This window comes from Passer domesticus, chromosome Z (genome assembly GCF_036417665.1).
Source record: "Passer domesticus isolate bPasDom1 chromosome Z, bPasDom1.hap1, whole genome shotgun sequence".
Lineage (NCBI taxonomy): Eukaryota > Metazoa > Chordata > Aves > Passeriformes > Passeridae > Passer > Passer domesticus.
This window is the reverse complement of record NC_087512.1, coordinates 84,183,617-84,198,487: the sequence shown is the minus strand read 5'-3', so window position 1 is coordinate 84,198,487 and position 14,871 is coordinate 84,183,617.

Here is a 14,871-nt window from a genome sequence, read left to right as displayed (position 1 = left end):
GCTGGCCTTTGCTCGCCCTCCAGGTCACCTCTCCAGCAGCTCTCCATGCTCTCCCCACGCTGCAGCTCCCGGCCTGGGCTGAAAGCTGGGCTCAGGGCAGGCTCAGGGACAGCAGGCCGGGTGCCCGCCCTGCGTCTTCCCTCGGGCCCGGCCTCATGGGCACCTCGGCACTGAGCGCTGCCTCGGGGTGCTTTGTCTCTTGCAGGCAACTCTGGTGCTGCGGAGGATTGTCCCCACGTCTGAGTGGCACTACGGGATGCACATTTATTCTCCCCAGCTGCTCGTGGATCTGCTCTTGCAAATGTTTTCTACCACAGAGCAGATGCCAGAGGACGTTGAGACCCGCAGCTTCTGGAGAGTGTGCCGGGAGGAACACGGCCTTCCCAGCGACCCCAACAGGTCCCAGTCGCCCTGTCCTTCCCATGCCCCCTGTGGCGAGGGCCAGTGCTCCCAGCGTGACCCGGCCTTTGCTCGGCACACAGGTTTGCGGCGCACACCATGAAGGCTCTGCTCTCCCGACTGGGCTTCCACAAGAAGCTGGTGGCTCTGGAGCACACACAGGTCTGGGACGCCCTGCTCTGTGCCGACACCCAGCACGAGGCAGCGGGCCTGCTGGCCAGGTGAGACCCCCTTCTCCCCTCCGCCACTGCCAGCATTTGTGCCCCGTGCCCGGAGTGCCCCACACAGTCCCCACGGCCGTAAGCCAGAGGGCCTTGCCACCGAGGCACGGCCGAGCAGACTGCACAAGCCTGGCAGAGGAGGATGCCCAGGAGCAGCCGCTTCCCAAGGGGCCCGTGTCCCCTTGCAGAGTGCTGGGGAATGATCAGACCTCTGTCAGTCACTCCTGGGAGAGGTTTGCCCGCCGCCTCAGGGCCTTGGTGCCTTTTTCCCCTGCCAGGGAGATGCGCCGTGGCTTGAGCCCCCTGTGTCCCCACATGGCCTCGCACCTGCTCAGCCTGCTCATCCGCAAGAAGCCACGCCGGGATCTGCCTGCTCTGGCGTTCTTTGTGGAGGTGAGCCTGACGGCCAGCGCTGCCTGCCTGAGCTGCCTCCCAGCTCTCGGGCCTCTGCTAGCCGCAGCCGCCTGGGACGCTGCCCGCGCCCGCTGCCGCTGCTGCAGGGGCCCGGCCCTGTGCGGCTCCGGGCTCCTGCCGGCCGGCTCCCCCGTCACTGCCCTGTGCCTTTCAGCTCCTGGACTGTCTGGACTTGAGCCGACACGGTCCCAGTGCCCTCTGGCTCCTATCCAGGCACCTGCCCAGCCAGTGCAGGGACAGGCTGCGCCTGCAGCTCAGAGGCCTGGTGCTGCTCAGCAAGGAGCCCTCGCTGGTGAGAAGGGGGCAGTGGCTGAAGCCGCGCTGGCAGCGTGGGGCGGGGGAACACACACCTTTGGCCTTGGCTGGCCTCTGCCAGCAGAGGCAGCTGCTCCCAGCTCTCCTGCCTCCCGCTTCAGCTGCCCCAGTGCCCCGAGCAGCTGCTGCTGCTGCAGCCGTTCACGGCTTCACAGCACAGCCCCGTCTTGCACACAGGGCAGAGGAATATGCGGCCTCTATCAACACCTGCTGGAGCAGCTGCGTGATCCCAATGCGGAGATGCTCTGGACGAGCCTCTCCGTGCTCACGCACGTGCTGCAGGACAAACACCTCAAGATACCCAGCATCACCGCCCTGAAGCTAGCTGAGCCCCTGCTGCCACACTTTGACAACGTAAGGCTCTGTGCCCCCTGCCCAGGGCACTGGCCCCTGCCTGCAAACTCTGTGCTCTCTGCAGTTTTCGGCCGTTGCCCCAGTGGGCCTGGAGCATTTGGTGCTTAGGACTTTTCCTTTCCTTCCAGGACAAAAGCCAGCTGCAGCTGCTCTCCATTCAGCTCTTCAGCCAGGTGATGGAGCTGGGAGTGGAAGAGGGGGAAGAGCCTCTCACGAGAATCCTGAGCCAGTGCCTGCTGCCTCTATTCCTGTGCTTGGCACGTGGCCAAGGTGAGGTTCTGTGGGATGCTGCCCCATTCATGGCAGGGGGCTCGGCCCCCTCCTGCCCTGGCGCCTGGCAGGCTCCAGCCTCCCCCTGGCCTTGGCACAGAGACACGGGTCCTGTGCCCTGGGCTCCGGTGCCACCTGCGGCTCTCTGCTGCTCTCCAGGACTCTCACGAAGCCCTGCTTTGTGCGGCACGCTGCCCAAGGAGGACGGACCTGGAGGAGCTGCGGATGAAGTTCGCCCAGAGCCTGGTAAGGACAGCCCGGCAGCCCCAGCCGCAGGCTGGAGAAGCCCCCTGGCCCCAGTGCTCTGCGTGGGGGGCTGGCAGCTGTGCCCCTGCCAAGCCGCACCCGGGGCCACCAGCCTGCGCCCCGCACACCACTCCCTGCCCTGGGACGTGCGGGCCGGCTCGGCCGGTACCGGGCTCAGGCAGCGCCCGGCCAAGGGGCAGAGCCCGCGCCGGGCCTTCCCTGCCAGCGCTCCCCGCAGCTGTTGCAGGACCTGAGCCCAGCGGCCGAGCACCTGCGCTGCGCCCTGCCGCGCCTGCAGAGCCCGCAGAGCCCCCTGTGAGAGACGGCCGTCAGCATCATCGGTGAGCCACGAGCCCGGCGTCCCTCCCCGCCTCCTGGCCCGGCTGCTGCCCCGGCAGCCGGAGCCGAGCCCTCCCCGGGGCGGCAGCGTGCGGCAGGGGCCCGGCCCGAGCCCTGCCCGGGGAGGAGGGCGTGCGGCCTCGGGGCTGGCAGCGCCCGTGTCGGGCAGCTTTGCCGCCTGGGGCCGCCACCTGTGCCTCTGTCTTGCCAGGGGTGGCCGCAGCGCTCATGACGGGGCAGAAGGAGGAGCTCCAGGTCCTCGCTGAGGGTGAGTGAGGGCAGCCGCGGGCCAGCGGGGACCGCCGGGGGCAGCTGCACATGCCGGCCCCGCAGCTACAGTCCGTGCCCGGGCTGCCCAGGGCTCTGCTCCCTGTGCGGACCAGGGGCGGCAGGGGGCAGAGCCCGGAGAGCTTTCAGGGGCACGTGGGGGATCCGTGGCCAGCACCTTCCGGCCCAAGCCCGTGTCTGCCGCTCCCTCCTGGCCATGGCAACAGCCCGCTGGGATGGCCCTGGCAGGAGGCTTTCCTTGCATTCCCTCAATCTGGCCTCTGGCCATGACTCTGCTCCTCTCTCTTTCAGCTCTTCACGCCCTCAGGGGAGAGCCCATCCTGCACCAGCATAGGGATCCAGCTGACATTCCAGAGCAGATCTTCGCCACTTCCTTTGTCAGCTGGATCGGATGGAGCGGCCTCCTTCAGCCATTTTCAGTTCCCCTTGGAGATGGAACCAGCTGCACGGCAGAAGGAACCAGCTGGAGCTCCAGGCACAGCTCTAGCTGCTCACAGCTGAGCCTGTGGAAAGCTCCAGTAGCTCCTGCCATCCCTCTCCCTGCTGGCATCTCCCTCCCTGCAGCCCTCAGGCCCTGCCCATCCCCGTTTTTTACCTCCCAGCTCACCCCTTCCCTTGGCTTTTGCTTAATAAAGAGTTTGGCTTTTCCACATTACCCGCATCTCCATGGAGCTGAAGCAGCCCAAAACCTGAGCCCGGGGACACGCGGAACCCTGCTGCCCTTCTCTTCCCTGCTGCCTTCTGTGCACGGACAGAGAGGAAGAAGGGCAGCTCAGGCTGCAAAGCTCCCTATCCTGCTGCTCCAGTTGCACAGCGCCGTGGAGTTAACGGTGGTGCTGAGCACGCTGAGGGGGACAGTGACCCTGGGTTTTAGAAGAGCCGGCTTGGGGTGTGCTCTGAAGCCAGCCATGAGGGATTCCATGGCAGGCATCCAGCCAGGGCAAAGGAGCTTGCAATGCTGGAAGTCTTCACAGAAAGCTTCTGAAAGCACAGCAATGCTCCAGCCCTACACAGGGACAGGAAGAGGGCAGAACCAGAGACCAGCGTGGCCTAGCAGTGAGCTCTGGCTGTGCCAAAAAGCAAATGAAGCTGCACCAGCAGCAGCAGCAGCAGCGGAGTGGCAGAGGCTCAGAGGCGCGAGCGTCCCAGTGGCCGCAGCGCTGTCAGGCAGTGCCTGCAGGCTGCGTGTGGTTCCGGCGCCTCTGCTCTCCCCACAAGCCAGGAAGCGCTGCCCCTGCCTCAGAGCCAGTCAGAAAGGCAAGCAAGTGAGCCCAGGGGCAGGGGATCCTTGCCATCTCTCTGGGGCATGGCTGCAAAACAGCTGCTGCTTTGTGTTTGGGGTGCGCCTGTGTTTGGGCTGTGCTGAGCCCAGAGCCGGCCAGCTTGTGCTCTGCTCTGCCAGGAGCGTTCTGGGCAGGCAGGAGAAGTGCTGAGTGCACAGTGGGCAAGGGGCTGACCAGAGCCTCCTGCGGGAACAGGGCTCCGCTCCCTGGCTGGCAACAGCCTGCTTTTGCTGCCCTGAGCGCAGGCAGGAGTTCAGGCACGTGAAGAGGCAGCGGGCAGCTCCTGTTTATAGGGGGCCCGGGGCTGCGTGCCAGAAAGGACCCATGGAAACATACTCGGGGGAAGAAAGAGGAGCTGGAGCTGGAGTGCCATGGTTGCAAGGAGCAGAAGGAATTCAGCCTTGCCAGAGTTTCTGAAGTGTGTGTTGGTGCTCCCCGGGAAATGTGCGCATTTATGGAAATGCCTTTGGAAGAGAGGGGCTTGCTTCTCAAGCAAAGTGCTTCCCCAGGAGCCCCCCCAGTGATGTAGGTGCAGCTGTCTGCCTCTGCCTCCCTGCTCTCCTTTCTGTCCCTGAGGCCCCTTGCACTTGGCAGTGGGGCGTGGGAAGGGAGAAGGCTGTCAAGAGCAGCTTTGGCACCTGCCTGGGCCTGCGGAGACCAAGCCAAGCACCTCTGGTAGGGTGTGTTCCCCCCTTTGAGCACAGGACAGAGGCGGATCACCTCTGCCCAGCAAGAACCCCAAATGTCTCTCAGAGAGCTGTGAATTCCAAGGCCTTTATTAATGCCATCTTCCCTATCTGGTGTGTTTTAGCTCTTGGCAAGATGCGTTTGCTTCTTGCTTGCTGGAAGCCGCTCTGCTGCAGGGCCACACCGAGTTGGGCTGTGCGGGCCGGGCACAGACATGGAGAGGCCTTCCCTGAGCACTTGGCCGGCCTTGGTGTGTCCAGGGCTGTGTTAGACACTCGGGGCAACGGATTCCTTCCAAGCAGGGGCGCCTTGCCTGGGGAGGGGGTGGCCCCGGGGCACGTGGCAGCGTCAGCAAGGGCCCCTTGTGACACGGTGCAGCAGGGTCACCGTGCGGCGCAGTGGAACAGGCTGTGGCAGCAGCCCTTTGTGACACGCGCTGACATAGGTGCTGGCAGCGTCACGGCCACGCCAGAGTGCTCGGTGCACGCGACGGGACAGGACGTGACAGAGTGGTGCTGTGTGGATCCCCCGCACAGCCAGCTCGTTCATTGCCCACCCGAAGCTTTTCCGAAGCGCTACTCCTGCGGCTGGCCTCACGGCCAGACCTCGGGACACGTTGACTCGGAGTCTTTCCGAGGCATCTCCCATCCCTGCGGCCGGTGCCCCTGTGGCCAGGCCGTGGGAGTTGGTGAACGCCATCCTTCACGAGGAGTCTCCTGTCATTGTGGCAGGAGCCCTCGAGAACACAGGGCAGGACTTGCTGTCCTGTCATCCTCCTGAGGCCTCCCTGTCGCAGGTGCCTGCAAGGCACGACTACGGCACCGCTGACTCGGACCTCTGCCGAGGCATCTGTCCCTCGAGGTCGGGCAGCGGGATGGCGAGCAAAGTGCTCAGCCTATTCCGGAGCCTTCGGGGGAAGAAAAAGAACGGCCCTGCAGCTGCCCCAGTGCACCAGCCTGCAGAGCCGGAGCAGTTGCAGCCACTGCAGGACGGTGAGTGGCGCAGCTGGGCCGCAGCACTGGTGCCTGCAGCCAGCCTAGGCCCCATCCTGGCCATCCCATCCCATCCCATCCCATCCCATCCCATCCCATCCCATCCCATCCCATCCCATCCCATCCCATCCCATCCCATCCCATCCCATCCCATCCCTATGGACATGCCCACGGACAGGATGGGACAGGGGCAGGGACTGCCCCCCCGATGGCAGCTATGCCCCATCTCCCAGACGGGCAGGGGCCTTTCCCTGCCTGGGGAGTGCAGGGCTGGCCTGTGTTCTCCGGCCTCTCCCACAGCCCCTCAGCTCCGGCTGCTCTCCCTCTTTGCCAGATGCAGCCAAGGAGCGGTCTCAAGAGCAGGAGCCCACCCGCGGCCGCTTCCGTAGAGCGGCGCAGGTACCTGCGGCCATCCCCACCTGGGCCGGGCCTGCTGGCCCTGCTCAGCCCAGCCCTGCGCTTGGAGCAGACCATGGAACGTCCCTCTCTTCCCGCCCTTCCTTCTGCTGCAGGCACTGCGGAGGTTCCTGCGCCTTCGGCGCAGAAAGACCAGCGCCACCGTGACCGGGGGCACGGCCCAGCCCGACTCCATGCCCAGCCAGCTGCGGGCAGAGCCTGCTGCCAGCACTGCGCCCGCTGAGCTGGCTGCAAGCTGTGAGCGGGCAGCGGCCGAGGGCCGGGCGGAGGCTGACATGGCCCTGACTGAGGGGATGGCCACCTCAAACACCCGCAATCAGGCCATCCAAGAGACGGACGCCGTGACTGCCCTGACTGTGAGTCCTGCACCCAGTCTGGAGTTTTGCCAGAAGGGTGTTTCTTCTCTGCAGCAGGCAAGCAGCCTGGGGCCGGGGCTGAAGGCCTCCCAGGATCACGTGGCCCCTCAAGCCATGTCCGCTGGTCCCGCTCAGCCTTTGGGGCCATCACAGTGGGGTGGGAAGGCAAGCACTTCCTGGGGGAAGGAAGCTGGGCAAGTTGCTGCCTAGGACAGCACACCAAGTCTCCCCCATGCCGTTCCCTCCAGGTGCTAGCCACGGTCAGGGCCATCCTGCAGAGACTGGCGTCCTGCGACACCGTGGACGCTGGGTTGCAAATGGCCATCGTGAGCCTAACAGAAGATCATCCCGCTCACGTGGTCATGAGCCTCCTGCACTGTGCCCCATTATGTGACAGGTACGGGGCACAAGTGCCTCCAGAGCTCGGTGCTCACCGCCCGTAGGGCCCCTCGGGCCTCTCTGTTTCCCAAGCCTGCTGCCATGCTCCCTCCCGGCCCCTCAGGGCACCGGGGCTCTGTCACCCGGCACCACGCAGCTGCACGGGGCAGGGTGCTGACACACAGCTCTGGTCCCACAGAGCTGCCACACTGATGTGGAGGGCCATGGGCACCTCAGTAGTCGCTGTGGAGGAGGTCCTTCCGGCGCTGCTCTCCGTAGTAGAGAAGCAGCCACCGCACGGCAGGATCTTCTGCAGCGGGAATGAGGCCGCCTTTGCCCTTGCTGTGAGTTTCTGGAGCTGGCCTTTGCTGGCCCTCCAGGTCACCTCTCCAGCAGCTCTCCATGCTCTCCCCACGCTGCAGCTCCCGGCCTGGGCTGAAAGCTGGGCTCAGGGCAGGCTCAGGGACAGCAGGCCGGCTGCCCGCCCTGCCTCCCCCCCTCGGGCCCTGCCTCATGGACACCTCCGCACTGAGCGCTGCCTCGGGGTGCTTTGTCTCTTGCAGGCAACTCTGGTGCTGCAGAGGATTGTCCCCACGTCCGAGTGGCACTACGGGATGCTCATTTCTTCTCCCCAGCTGCTGGTGGAACTGCTCTTGGAAATTTTCTCTGCCACAGAGCAGATGCCAGAGGACGTTGAGACCCGCAGCTTCTGGAGAGTGTGCCGGGAGGAACACGGCCTTCCCAGCGACCCCAACAGGTCCCAGTCGCCCTGTCCTTCCCATGCCCCCTGTGGCCAGGGCCAGTGCTCCCAGCGTGACCTGGCCCTTGCTGGGCACACAGGTTTGCAGCGCACACCATGAAGGCTCTGCTCTCCCGACTGGGCTTCCACAAGAAGCTGGTGGCTCTGGAGCACACACAGGTCTGGGACGCCCTGCTCTGTGCCAACACCCAGCACGAGGCAGCGGGCCTGCTGGCCAGGTGAGACCCCCTTCTCCCCTCCGCCACCGCCAGCATTTGTGCCCCGTGCCCGGAGTGCCCCACACAGTCCCTGCGGCCGTAAGCCAGAGGGCCTTGCCAGCGAGGCACGGCCGAGCAGACTGCACAAGCCTGGCACAGGAGGATGCCCAGGAGCAGCCGCCTGCCAAGGGGCCCGTGTCCCCTTGCAGAGTGCTGGGGAAAGATCAGACCTCTGTCACTCACTCCTGGGAGAGGTTTGCCCGCCGCCTCAGGGCCTTGGTGCCTTTTTCCCCTGCCAGGGAGATGCGCCGTGGCTTGAGCCCCCTGTGTCCCCACATGGCCTGGCACCTGCTCAGCCTGCTCATCCGCAAGCAGCCACGCCGGGATCTGCCTGCCCTGGCGTTCTTTGTGGAGGTGAGCCTGATGGCCAGCGCTGCCTGCCTGAGCTGCCTCCCAGCTCTGGGGCCTCTGCTAGCCGCAGCCGCCTGGGACGCTGCCCGCGCCCGCTGCCGCTGCTGCAGGGGCCCGGCCCTGTGCGGCTCCAGGCTCCTGCCGGCCGGCTCCCCCGTCACTGCCCTGTGCCTTTCAGCTCCTGGACTGTCTGGACTTGAGCCGACACGGTCCCAGTGCCCTCTGGCTCCTATCCAGGCACCTGCCCAGCCAGTGCAGGGACAGGCTGCGCCTGCAGCTCAGAGGCCTCGTGCTGCTCAGCAAGGAGCCCTCGCTGGTGAGAAGGGGGCAGTGGCTGAAGCCGCGCTGGCAGCGTGGGGCGGGGGAACGCACACCTTTGGCTTTGGCTGGCCTCTGCCAGCAGAGGCAGCTGCTCCCAGCTCTCCTGCCTCCCGCTTCAGCTGCCCCAGTGCCACCAGCAGCTGCTGCTGCTGCAGCCGTTCACCGCTTCACAGCACAGCCTCGTCTTGCACACAGGGCGGAGGAATACACGGCCTCTATCAACACCTGCTGCAGCAGCTGCGTGATCCCAATGTAGAGATGCTCTGGACCAGCCTCTCCGTGCTCACGCGTCTGCTGCAGGACAAAGATTTCAAGATACCCAGCATCACCAGCCTGAAGCTGGCTGAGCCCCAGATGCCACACTTTGACAACGTAAGGCTCTGTGCCCCCAGCCAAGAGCACTGGCCCCTGCCTGCAAACTCTGTGCTCTCTGCAGTTTTGGGCCTTTGCTTCAATGGGTCGGGAGGATTTGGTGCTTAGGACTTTTCCTTTCCTTGCAGGACAAGAGCCAGCTGCAGCTGCTCTCCATTCAGCTCTTCAGCCAGGTGATGGAGCTGGGAGTGGAAGAGGGGGAAGAGGCTCTCACGAGAATCCTGAGCCAGAGCCTGCTCCCTCTATTCCTGTGCTTGGCACGTGGCCAAGGTGAGGTTTTGTGGGATGCTGCTGTATCCATGGGAGAGGGCTCGGCCCCCTCCTGCCCTGGCGCCTGGCGGGCTCCAGCCTCCCCCTGTCAATCTGACCTTCGACGCAAGATCTGCCGAACTGCGCCTGCAGGATGGGAAGAACCAGCGTCCTTTGGCCACCCCCAGTTCCCACTGAAGATGGGAGCACCTGCAGAGCAGAGGGGACCAGCTGCAGCTCCAGGCCCAGCTCTTGCTGCTCACAGCTGAGCCTGTGGCAAGCTCCAGGAGCTCCTGCCTTCTTGCTCCCTCTTTGCAGCTCCCTCCCTCCAGCCCCCTGGCCCTGCCAATCCCCTGTTTTCCCTCCCAGTTCACCCCTTCACTTTGCCTTCCCTTAATAAACATTTTGGCGTTTTCACTTAAGCCATGGCTCTGTCTGTGGAGCTGAAGCAGCACAAATCCTGAGCCCGGGGACACGCAGGGCCCTGCTGCCATTCTCTTCCACGCTGTCGTCTGTGCACGGGCAGAGAGGAACAAGGGCAGCTCAGGCTGCAGAGGTCCCTGTCCTGCTGCTCCAGTTGCACAGCACCGTGGAGTTGAAGGTCGTGCTGAGCACGCTGAGGGGGACAGTGACCCTGGGTTTTAGAAGAGCCGGCTTGGGGTGTGCTCTGAAGCCAGCCGTCAGGGATTCCATGGCAGGCATCCAGCGAGGGCAAAGGAGCTTGCAATGCTGGAAGTCTTCACAGAAAGCTTCCTGAAAGCACAGCAATGCTCCAGCCCTACACAGGGACAGGAAGAGGGCAGAACCAGAGACCAGCGTGGCCTAGCAGTGAGCTCTGGCTGTGCCAAAAAGCAAATGAAGCTGCACCAGCAGCAGCAGCAGCAGCAGCGGAGTGGCAGAGGCTCAGAGGCGCGAGCGTCCCAGTGGCCGCAGCGCTGTCAGGCAGTGCCTGCAGGCTGCGTGTGGTTCCGGCGCCTCTGCTCTCCCCACAAGCCAGGAAGCGCTGCCCCTGCCTCAGAGGCAGTCAGAAAGGCAAGCAAGTGAGCCCAGGGGCAGGGGATCCTTGCCATCTCTCTGGGGCATGGCTGCAAAACAGCTGCTGCTTTGTGTTTGGGCTGTGCTGAGCCCAGAGCCGGCCAGCTTGTGCTCTGCTCTGCCAGGAGCGTTCTGGGCAGGCAGGAGAAGTGCTGCGTGCACAGTGGGGAAGGGGCTGACCAGAGCCTCCTGCGGGAACAGGGCTCCGCTCCCTGGCTGGCAACAGCCTGCTTTTGCTGCCCTGAGCGCAGGCAGGAGTTCAGGCACATGAGGAGGCAGCGGGCAGCTCCTGTTTATAGGGGGCCCGGGGCTGCGTGCCAGAAAGGACCCATGGAAACATACTCGGGGGAAGAAAGAGGAGCTCCAGCTGGAGTGCCATGGCTGCAAGGAGCAGAAGGAATTCAGCCTTGCCAGAGTTTCTGAAGTGTGTGTTGGTGCTCCCCGGGAAATGTGCGCATTTGTGGAAATGCCTTTGGAAGAGAGGGGCTTGCTTCTCAAGCAAAGTGATTCCCCAGGAGTCCCCCCAGTGATGTAGGTGCAGCTGTCTGCCTCTGCTTCCCTGCTCTCCTTTCTGTCCCTGAGGCCCCTTGCACTTGGCAGTGGGGCGTGGGAAGGGAGAAGGCTGTCAAGAGCAGCTTTGGCACCTGCCTGGGCTTGCGGAGACCAAGCCAAGCACCTGTGGTAGGGTGTGTTCCCCCCTTTGAGCACAGCACAGAGGCGGATCACCTCTGCCCAGCAAGAACCCCAAATGTCTCTCAGAGAGCTGTGAATTCCAAGGCCTTTATTAATGCCATCTTCCCTAGCTGGTGTGTTTTAGCTCTTGGCAAGATGCATTTGCTTCTTGCCTGCTGGAAGCCGCTCTGCTCCAGGGCCACACCGAGTTGGGCTGTGCGGGCCGGGCACAGACGTGGAGAGGCCTTCCCTGAGCACTTGGCCAGCATTGGTGTGTCCAGGGCTGTGTTAGACACTCGGGGCAACGGATTCCTTCCAAGCAGGGGCGCCTTGCCTGGGGAGGGGGTGGCCCCGGGGCACGTGGCAGCGTCACCAAGGGCCCCTTGTGACACGGTGCAGCAGGGTCACCGTGCGGCGCAGTGGAACAGGCTGTGGCAGCAGCCCTTTGTGACACGTGCTGACATAGGTGCTGGCAGCGTCACGGCCACACCAGAGTGCTCGGTGCACGCGACGGGACAGGACGTGACAGAGTGGTGCTGTGTGGATCCCCCGCACAGCCAGCTCGTTCATTGCCCACCCGGAGCTTTCCCGACGCGCTACTCCTGCGGCTGGCCTCACGGCCAGGCCTAAGGAGTCGTTTACTCGGAGTCTTTCCGAGGAATCTCCCATCCCTGCGGCCGGTGCCCCTGTGGCCAGGCCGTGGGAGTTGGTGAACTCCATCATTCACGAGGAGTCTCCTGTCATTGTGGCAGGAGCCCTCGAGAACACAGGGCAGGACTTGCTGTCCTGTCATCCTCCTGAGGCCTCCCTGTCGCAGGTGCCTGCAAGGCATGACTGCGGCACCGCTGACTCCGACCTTTGCCGAGGCATCTGTCCCTCCAGGTCGGGCAGCGGGATGGCGAGCAAAGTGCTCAGCCTATTCCGGAGGCTTCGGGGGAAGAAAAAGAACGGCCCTGCAGCTGCCCCAGTGCACCAGCCTGCAGAGCCGGAGCAGTTGCAGCCGCTGCAGGACGGTGAGTGGCGCAGCTGGGCCGCAGCACTGGAGCCTGCAGCCAGCCTAGGCCCCATCCCATCCCATCCCATCCCATCCCATCCCATCCCATCCCATCCCATCCCATCCCGTCCCGTCCCGTCCCGTCCCGTCCCGTCCCGTCCCCTCCCGTCCCGTCCCGTCCCGTCCCGTCCCATCCCATCCCATCCCATCCCATCCCATCCCTATGGACATGCCCACGGACAGGATGGGACAGGGGCAGGGACTGCCCCCCCGATGGCAGTCGTGGTCCGTCCCCCGGGCACGCAGGGGCCTTTGCCTGCCTGGGGAGTGCAGGGCTGGCCTGTGTTCTCCGGCCTCTCCCACAGCCCCTCAGCTCCGGCTGCTCTCCCTCTTTGCCAGATGCAGCCAAGGACCGGTCTCAAGAGCAGGAGCCCACCCGCGGCCGCTTCCGTAGAGCGGCGCAGGTACCTGCGGCCATCCCCACCTGGGCCGGGCCTGCTGGCCCTGCTCGGCCCAGCCCCGCGCTTGGAGCAGACCATGGAACGTCCCTCTCTTCCCGCCCTTCCTTCTGCTGCAGGCACTGCGGAGGTTCCTGCGTCTCCGGCGCAGAAAGACCAGCGCCACCGTGACCGGGGGCACGGCCCAGCCCGACTCCATGCCCAGCCAGTTGCGGGCAGAGCCTGCTGCCAGCACTGTGCCCGCTGAGCTGGCTGCAAGCTGTGAGCGGGCAGCGGCCGAGGGCCGGGCGGAGGCTGACATGGCCCTGACTGAGGGGATGGCCACCACAAACACCCTCAATCAGGCCATCCAAGAGACGGACGCCGTGACTGCCCTGACTGTGAGTCCTGCACCCAGTCTGGAGTTTTGCCAGAAGGGTGTTTCTTCTCTGCAGCAGGCAAGCAGCCTGGGGCCGGGGCTGAAGGCCTCCCAGGATCACGTGGCCCCTCAAGCCATGTCCGCTGGTCCAGCTCAGCCTTTGGGGCCATCACAGTGGGGTGGGAAGGCAAGCACTTCCTGGGGGAAGGAAGCTGGGCAAGCTGCTGCCTAGGACAGCACACCAAGTCTCCCCCATGCCGTTCCCTCCAGGTGCTAGCCACGGTCAGGGCCATCCTGGAGAGACTGGCGTCCTGGGACACCGTGGACGCCGGGCTGCAAATGGCCATCGTGAGCCTGACAGAAGATCATCCCGCTCACGTGGTCATGAGCCTCCTGCACTGTGCCCCATTGTGTGACAGGTACGGGGCACAGGTGACTCGGGAGCTCGGTGCTCACCGGCCCGTAGGGCCCCTCGGGCACCTCTGTTTCCCAAGCCTGCTGCCATGCTCCCTCCCGGCCCCTCAGGGTACCGGGGCTCTGTCACCTGGCCCCACGCAGCTGCACGGGGCAGGGTGCTGACACACAGCTCTGGTCCCACAGAGCTGCCACACTGATGTGGAGGGCCATGGCCACCTCAGAAGTCGCCGTGGACGAGGTCCTTCCGGCGCTGCTCTCCGTAGTAGAGAAGCAGCCACCGCACGGCCCGATCTTCTGCAGCGGGAATGAGGCCGCCTTTGCCCTTGCTGTGAGTTTCTGGAGCTGGCCTTTGCTGGCCCTCCAGGTCACCTCTCCAGCAGCTCTCCATGCTCTCCCCACGCTGCAGCTCCCGGCCTGGGCTGAAAGCTGGGCTCAGGGCAGGCTCAGGGGCAGCAGGCTGGCTGCCCGCCCTGCCTCTCCCCTCGGGCCCTGCCTCATGGGCACCTGGGCACTGAGCGCTGCCTCGGGGTGCTTTGTCTCTTGCAGGCAACTCTGGTGCTGCGGAGGATTGTCCCCACATCCCAGTGGCGCTACGGGATGCTCATTTATTCTCCCCAGCTGCTGGTGGATCTGCTCTTGGAAATTTTCTCTGCCACAGAGCAGATGCCAGAGGACGTTGAGACCCGCAGCTTCTGGAGAGTGTGCCGGGAGGAACACGGCCTTCCCAGCGACCCCAACAGGTGCCAGTCGCCCTGTCCTTCCCATGCCCCCTGTGGCCAGGGCCAGTGCTCCCAGCGTGACCCGGCCTTTGCTCGGCACACAGGTTTGCAGTGCACACCATGAAGGCTCTGCTCTCCCGACTGGGCTTCCACAAGAAGCTGGTGGCTCTGGAGCACACACAGGTCTGGGACGCCCTGCTCTGTGCCAACACCCAGCACGAGGCAGCGGGCCTGCTGGCCAGGTGAGACCCCCTTCTCCCCTCCGCCACTGCCAGCATTTGTGCCCCGTGCCCGGAGTGCCCCATGCAGTCCCTGCGGCCGTAAGCCAGAGGGCCTTGCCACCGAGGCACGGCCAAGCAGACTGCACAAGCCTGGCAGAGGAGGATGCCCAGGAGCAGCCGCCTGCCAAGGGGCCCGTGTCCCCTTGCAGAGTGCTGGGGAAAGATCAGACCTCTGTCACTCACTCCTGGGAGAGGTTTGCCCGCCGCCTCAGGGCCTTGGTGCCTTTTTCCCCTGCCAGGGAGATGCGCCGTGGCTTGAGCCCCCTGTGTCCCCACATGGCCTCGCACCTGCTCAGCCTGCTCATCCGCAAGCAGCCACGCCGGGATCTGCCTGCCCTGGCCTTCTTTGTGGAGGTGAGCCTGACGGCCAGCGCTGCCTGCCTGAGCTGCCTCCCAGCTCTGGGGCCTCTGCTAGCCGCAGCCGCCTGGGACGCTGCCCGCGCCCGCTGCCGCTGCTGCAGGGGCCCGGCCCTGTGCGGCTCCGGGCTCCTGCCGGCCGGCTCCCCCGTCACTGCCCTGTGCCTTTCAGCTCCTGGACTGTCTGGACTTGAGCCGACATGGTCCCAGTGCCCTCTGGCTCCTATCCAGGCACCTGCCCAGCCAGTGCAGGGACAGGCTGCGCCTGCAGCTCAGAGGCCTCGTGCTGCTCAGCAAGGAGCCCTCGCTGG